This window comes from Trachymyrmex septentrionalis, unplaced genomic scaffold, assembly GCF_001594115.1.
Source record: "Trachymyrmex septentrionalis isolate Tsep2-gDNA-1 unplaced genomic scaffold, Tsep1.0 scaffold107, whole genome shotgun sequence".
NCBI lineage: Eukaryota > Metazoa > Arthropoda > Insecta > Hymenoptera > Formicidae > Trachymyrmex > Trachymyrmex septentrionalis.
Genome location: NW_017304196.1, coordinates 1,349,176 through 1,356,027, shown reverse-complemented (window position 1 = coordinate 1,356,027; position 6,852 = coordinate 1,349,176).

The following is a 6,852-nucleotide window of genomic DNA, read 5'->3' as shown; positions in this document are numbered from 1 at the left end:
TATGTTGAGATAAAATTCTAGTAACTCTAGTAACTTTAACGAACAGAAACGATAGAGTTGTTTTGAAAATTGTATGCTTATTCTCGAGAAAATTTGAGTCATTTAAACTTTACATTCATTAATTATTTTGTAGAATATTGATTGTTTTTTCTTCCCTGTTTCAATGTAGATTCTACGTTTGTATGTTACAGTATCAACGTAGTCGACGTTGCAGATAACTCCGCTGTTGTGCATCCGTCGGTGAGTGAAAAGAAATTTTTTTTTTTTATTGAAATAAAGATCTATGGTAAACAATAACGATAATTATATTAGGACTCTCGAATTTTAAAACAATAACAAAAAAAATAACTATAATAGGCTAATGAGAACCAGCATCGATAAATGGCGCAATTATTTAGTGAACAATCAATAATCAGAAATTGGATTGATGTCTTCTTTATTTTGAACGTTTAGACTCTCTTTGGAGTCCTCCTCAGCAAGAATGATACAAGAATAATTAGCTCACATGTCCATAATCTTTAAGTCACTCGCAAATTGACAAAGATGCAGCGTTGTTAATCTGACATTTTTTTCAAAAAGCAAATCTTATTAGAGCTATTACGCATGTATCATTCTACTACGATTTGTTTTTATCTTGTATCATTCTTGCTGAGGAGGACTCCAAAGAGAGTCGAAACGTTCAAAATAAAGAAGACGCGTTTAAAATAAAGAAATCAATCTAATTTCTGATTATTGATTGTTCACTAAATAATTGCGCCGTTTATCGATGCTGACTATTATTAGCCTATTATAGTTATTTTCTTTGTGATCTACATGATAAAATATAACGGAGAAATGTCAAATATATATTAGATGTATATTTAGATACGTATTACGTATTAAATTACGACATTAAATTATCGACTTTAAGATAATTTATGTCATGCACCATAATTTATGTGCGTATGTATTAAGATAACAACTATAATAAAATTCCGCTAGTCGAGTAACTAGTTGAGATACATTTAAATATATTTTATATATATATGTGTGTGTGGGTGTGTATGTAGACAAAGATTTTATTTGTCTCGGTTTATATGAAGCTACCAAAGCGAATGCTACTTAAGTGTGATTACATATATTTTAACTTCGCAAAGTTTATTATTGCATTAATATTTTATTTTATCTCTTATTGTCTCGTATTATGATACATTGTCTGTACGATTAATACAATTTTATATTACGTCCCCGCTACTATCTCAGTATACGAATATTAACGCAAGATCCGCTAAATTTCGCATTTATAGAAGCTTTATTCTCTAAAGATATCGCAATTATAACTCGTTGTCGATGAAACTGCCATTTGTATCAAGGCGACGCATAATTAACGTTATAAACACGCGGTGGATGGACACCGTGTGCTGCTAAAGATCGTCGCCACGCTAACGTGCGCTCAGCGGGGAGTAATCATCGCCATAATTCGAGCCGGTCCGCAAACATTACGGCATTTTCAGTGCGCGCCAGAGTGTCTCGTAAAATAAAACTGCGAGTTGCCGTGAGTTTACGATCCACAACGCTTTAATGGGGTGCAATCTCCGGGATAAGGTGTCGCAATTCGACGGTGAGCAATTATTTTGGAATCGCCAGACATTTTTTCGCGGCCTTTACATTCCTCTCGCCGCGAGTAAAATACCGTCGCGATCGTCAAGATCGACAATTATCCGAATATGAATCTCATAACTTCATCACCCAGATGTTGAGAGACGTCTCTTCTGCGTATAATTAAAATAACAGACTTGTATTTTGAATCTTTTGAAAATCCGTTAAATAACGCAAGTGATATAAATTAAAATCTTTAAATGAGGAAATTAAAATATATATGGATACGAGAATTAATGTAAATCCTTATAAGATAACAGTTTGAGATAAGAAATTGCAGTTTGCGTATAACTTGTGAGAAAATTTCAAAGAGCTTTCCTTGACTAAATAGAGGCCCGGTATCGAAGGGGTTAAAAGATCACTGTTATTTTCGTATAACTGATCGTCTTTATGATCGCTCGCGCATATAAGAGTCACGTTGAAAAACGCCGTCGGTGTTAATAAGGTATGCGGCTACATGACCTAAGAACTCCATATGTTTTGTGGCGCCTTATGAAGTGCGGCGAAATGTCTAAGTGAACGACTATACGATGCTCGCGTACGTTAAATGTCATAATTAGTTTCAAGTAGGCAGGTACGACAAGGAAGAAGCATGCCTGCGTATATTACGTCAACGCGGCAATGGCTAACGGTAATAATCTGGAAGGTTGCAACGGCGACCATGGACTTCAAGTCAAGTTCAAGATCCCAAGGTTTCGCTCGCGAGCAAACGGGAAGTTCATAATTGCGAGTCTCGAGCGTAGGCAGTGACCAAAATAAATTGACCAGTGCCAAAACGGCACACATTATATGATCCCATTCGAAAAATCTGTGCATATATTATTTCTAAAAAAAAAAAAAAAAGAAACAAAAAAATGTCAATTTTGTGCCATCCGTAGACTGATATTAAAATATTATAGTGTTGTTAGTATTTAATACCAAAGTAAGATGCGTACGTGATATTCTAGGGATCAACGACCGGGCGGGAAACTGTCGCGCGTTTTGCAATGGTGACATAAGCGTATTTGTATGCGAGTTGAGTAGCAGTCCATGCTGTGAATGCTGCTAAACACTGTTATGTAGTGTGAATCATGCACATCCACTCTTACATCCGCTCCGTCACGATAAAATATTCAGATATTCAGGCCACCCACATTCTAAGTAAGGCGCTAGCTGTGTGCTTAATGACATTTTTGACATGCTTATTGTCATCGTGAAATTTAAAAAAAAAAAATGTGCTTTTTATTTCTGGAATGTATTGTATATGCAGCAAACTGAATAGTAAAAATATCTTCTTAGTCCTGTCGAAAAAATTTAGACTAAATTTTCAAATTGCTAACACTTTCCCATATACATAGCATATATTATTATACAATGTAACATATTGCGGTAAATATTTGTAAAATATTGCGGTTTATATTTTTATATTTGTGCTAGATTCGCGAAGTTAAGACGCCATGTTTCAATTTGGATTTTTTGGCATAAAAAATGTACAATTTTTTTTTTATTTTGATAAAGAACTGTAAAATTGTAAAAAGCGCTACTGGAACTGTCATCGTTATTTTTTTTTATTAATGGAACGGCGTACTAACATCACAATCCAAATTTAGATGGATTTGTGAAGTTAGTACAACATTTCATTTATAAAAAAAAATAATGACAATTCCAGCAGCACTCTCTCTCTCTTCGTACTTTTTTACAGTTCCTTATATTGGTTTCTTACATTAATAAAAATAAAAAGGAGGCTCCGCATCTTTTAATCCTAAAAAATCAAAATTGAAAAGGTAGCAGCCGGAACTGTGTTTAAAAATGATTAGGTAGAGCATAAAATTTTACGAAAACTAACAAGAAATGTCGCAGGAATTGCGATAAATCATATTTGAAAATGAAAGGGTTAAAATAAGAATCCCGATAAGAATCATATTCGCATGCAACAATGCGTTTGTTATGAGAAAAATTAGACGCGACCGGCGGCAATTTCCGGTTGAGAACTTTATACCTAACGTATCGATAACGTTGTCCGATTATCGGCTATTCCGTGATAGGATAATCTAAGTAAATCACAGAGGCCTGGGGAGCATTTCGTCATTTCCTTCCCCGTTTGCGCGAAGGATAGTAGCCAGGGACGCGAAACAAAAAGTCGCGCACTATCGGTTTCGAGGTATCGAGAGAAAAGACGACGTGGCCATTCGCTGGTGCAACGTCCTAGCTAACCATGGTGTTTGAGGTGCACGCTGATAATGACAGGGCTTGCCGGTACGATAACTGGAAGAAGGAAGGAATTATAGGCTATGGGCATCTCGTAAATATAAGCCGTGTAGCTAAAGCTACACTTTAACGTCGTCGCTTCTTCCTGAGAACTTCGTGATTTTCGCTTACGCGCGTATTTGTTGAGGAGCAATTTGGCCCACTCGAGGATTGTTTTCCGGAAGGTGATACGCGATAAATTTGTGTTTGTCCTTCTTTTATTCCACCGCGAATCGATCGACGGGCTTCCTTTGAATATTATCTTGAATAGATTATCACCTTTAAAATATATTATTATTTTAATTCTCCATCTGCAATCTTACTTTCACTTTCTTTGTTAGCAAGCTGAGTCTTTTTTTGTCTGTGGCCCAAGTTTTTTTTACTGTGTTCTAAACTTTCAACAAATACGAAAAAAATTCCAAATTTATATTTCTCAATATCTTTATTTCATTATTAAACAGTTTTTTTTTTAACTTAAACGTTAAAACTTTTAGCAGGACATCATAGAACGATATATCTTCTTTTACTTATTTATTCGATTATGATTTATTTATCGCGAATAAAAATTTAAATATGTATAGTTAATATACGTAATATATTTATTGCTTCAATAATACTGAAAACAGATTTCAAGGGGTAAAAATTCTGTTGGAGATCATCGTCACGTTGATTTTAATAGCGGAAGAATTAAAAGCGATAGCCCAGCTCACTTCTTACAAACCTGCAATGCATTATGTATGTAATGTAGCGTAACCTGTAAGGCGATTTTTCAACACGCGAAGGATGTAATTTTACGGTTGACTATCATCGCCTTTTGTAGCGGAAGGATTAAAAGCGATATTCGCATACGATATTATAGCACACTTGACCTTCCCTTACATCAATTCTGAATGAAATTTCTTCCTGCATGAAGTCCAGCCACGTTTACATGGCTTTATCTTTGCATAGTTTTATAAAGCAATCGAAGCCGCAGAATATTTTTATCTCTTTAAATACGGACATTCCAGACACTCAGTTAAATAAAATAGAAAAAGTCATTAAGCAATCATTTTTTAATTCGGTCGTGATCAAATCGAAGAGACGCTAATTTAGCACCGGGCATTTCAGTCGCGTATAATGCCATTGACAAATCTATTTTATTTTTTGCGGGACCGTTTCAACTATTTCCGCGCAACCGTTATATCATTATCGTTATCTCGAAAAGAATCCCAACAATCACTCGTTCCACAGAGATGACTGATCCGTACAGGATCATTTGATGCGAATCCACGCTGATTACATCACGAATATACTCACATACATTTATACATTACACACATAAAATTATACACACGCGTTATTACGATTGATAATGTAGTTAATTTTTAGAGAGGGTCTATTTTTAAAATCTTGTAGCTTTTTCTTGGAATAAGATTTCTTATAATGTATTATTACATTGTATTTCTTGCTAACAATATTTCAGTCCTACAGTGATCTTTTTCTCGTGAAGGTTAAGGTAAGGTAGAGGCAAAAGATGACTTAGGCTAAAAAGAATAGGAATAAGAATAGGTCGGAGCCCAGACGTGTGTTTGTTGAAAAAAAATTTTATTAGCTTGAAAACAGCTACGGGCTTAAAAAAAGACAATCATCCACGGCTACGCCATGAGTGAGATTCCTACTCCGAGTATACGATTTATCAAGATTCCAACACGTTTGCAAGCAGCGGAATTACCTTTCAGCGAGTCACTTAAGGAGCACTGTTGTCGGTCCGCGCAATCGTGGGCGGATGATTTATATCGTAGGTATGTATATACAAATAAAATAAATTCACCGTCTGCATACCGCGGGTAATGTGATTTTTCGACACGAGCAAGTTTTCAAACCTGGGTAAATTACATCCGACGACGCCGCGAAGTCGAAAATAAGAACGAGTGACTTACCGGCACAGTAATTTCGCCACGTAAATTAATTCGTACGTCACCGCCATTTACGTTCGCTCCAAAGATCGTGGCGTAATTACGAGAAACGCCTGAACTCTTCTCGTCGTGTATAATTCCTGTTTCCCTCACAATAGAAAGCTTGATGTGTTAATTAATGGATTATTATTCATTATATTTGCCGCTACCATTCGCGCCCTCTGCACGCTGTAATACATTCGCGCTTTCCAATTGAAAAGATTATAGTACAACGGCAAGATCGCGCGTCGTAATGATTGAAATCATTAGAACCACAATCACGCGCGTTCGTCTTAAACCGGTGGTTAATTCGACGGCGCGCCGCGCCGCGATAAATCCTACAAATCGTTACAACGGTAACGGCCCGGTAAAAAATCAACGTCGTGATGATCGCTCGTACCCAAAAGCGAGTATCGAGTACTTAACTAGCGAGGAAATCTAACGTTAATTCCTCGTGATCGAGCCGTACTTAATCGCGTTTGAACTTTCCTGGGTCCTTGACCATCCTCAACGGTACATTACAAGGTCACATGGTGTGAATTTATCCGAGCGTAACAGCTGGTTAACCAGGCAGCAAGCATGTGCGTATGTTTCCGTAAACCGTGTGATTTGTAACACCTGGAGATATATATATATATATATATATGTGCGTATCCTTATCAGACAAACATGTCGCGCGCATTTGCGAAAACCTTAAAATAATTAGCACGAGTGAAGCGTATCGCGTTCCTTAATCTTTTGTACAAGTAAAACGCGTACGGATAAATTCATGATTTCGACCGTATTCCCACGGGTCTCTTCGCGACGGTATCTCAGAACGTCGGTCCCTTAGAAATGAAATCTGTGAGTATACCGAGAAGACGCGCGCGCCGTAGCAGCTTACAGAAGTCCCAGATGCTGCTTGAGGAGCACGCGAGAGAGCGGCAGTGGATCGGTACACTATCCCCGCCGGATACCAGATGACTCTATAACACGCGAAGGCAATGTACCATTTAATAGCGCATACACGATCCTCGACTTATTCCTCTCGCGTGCCACTCGCGCCTTCTTGAGC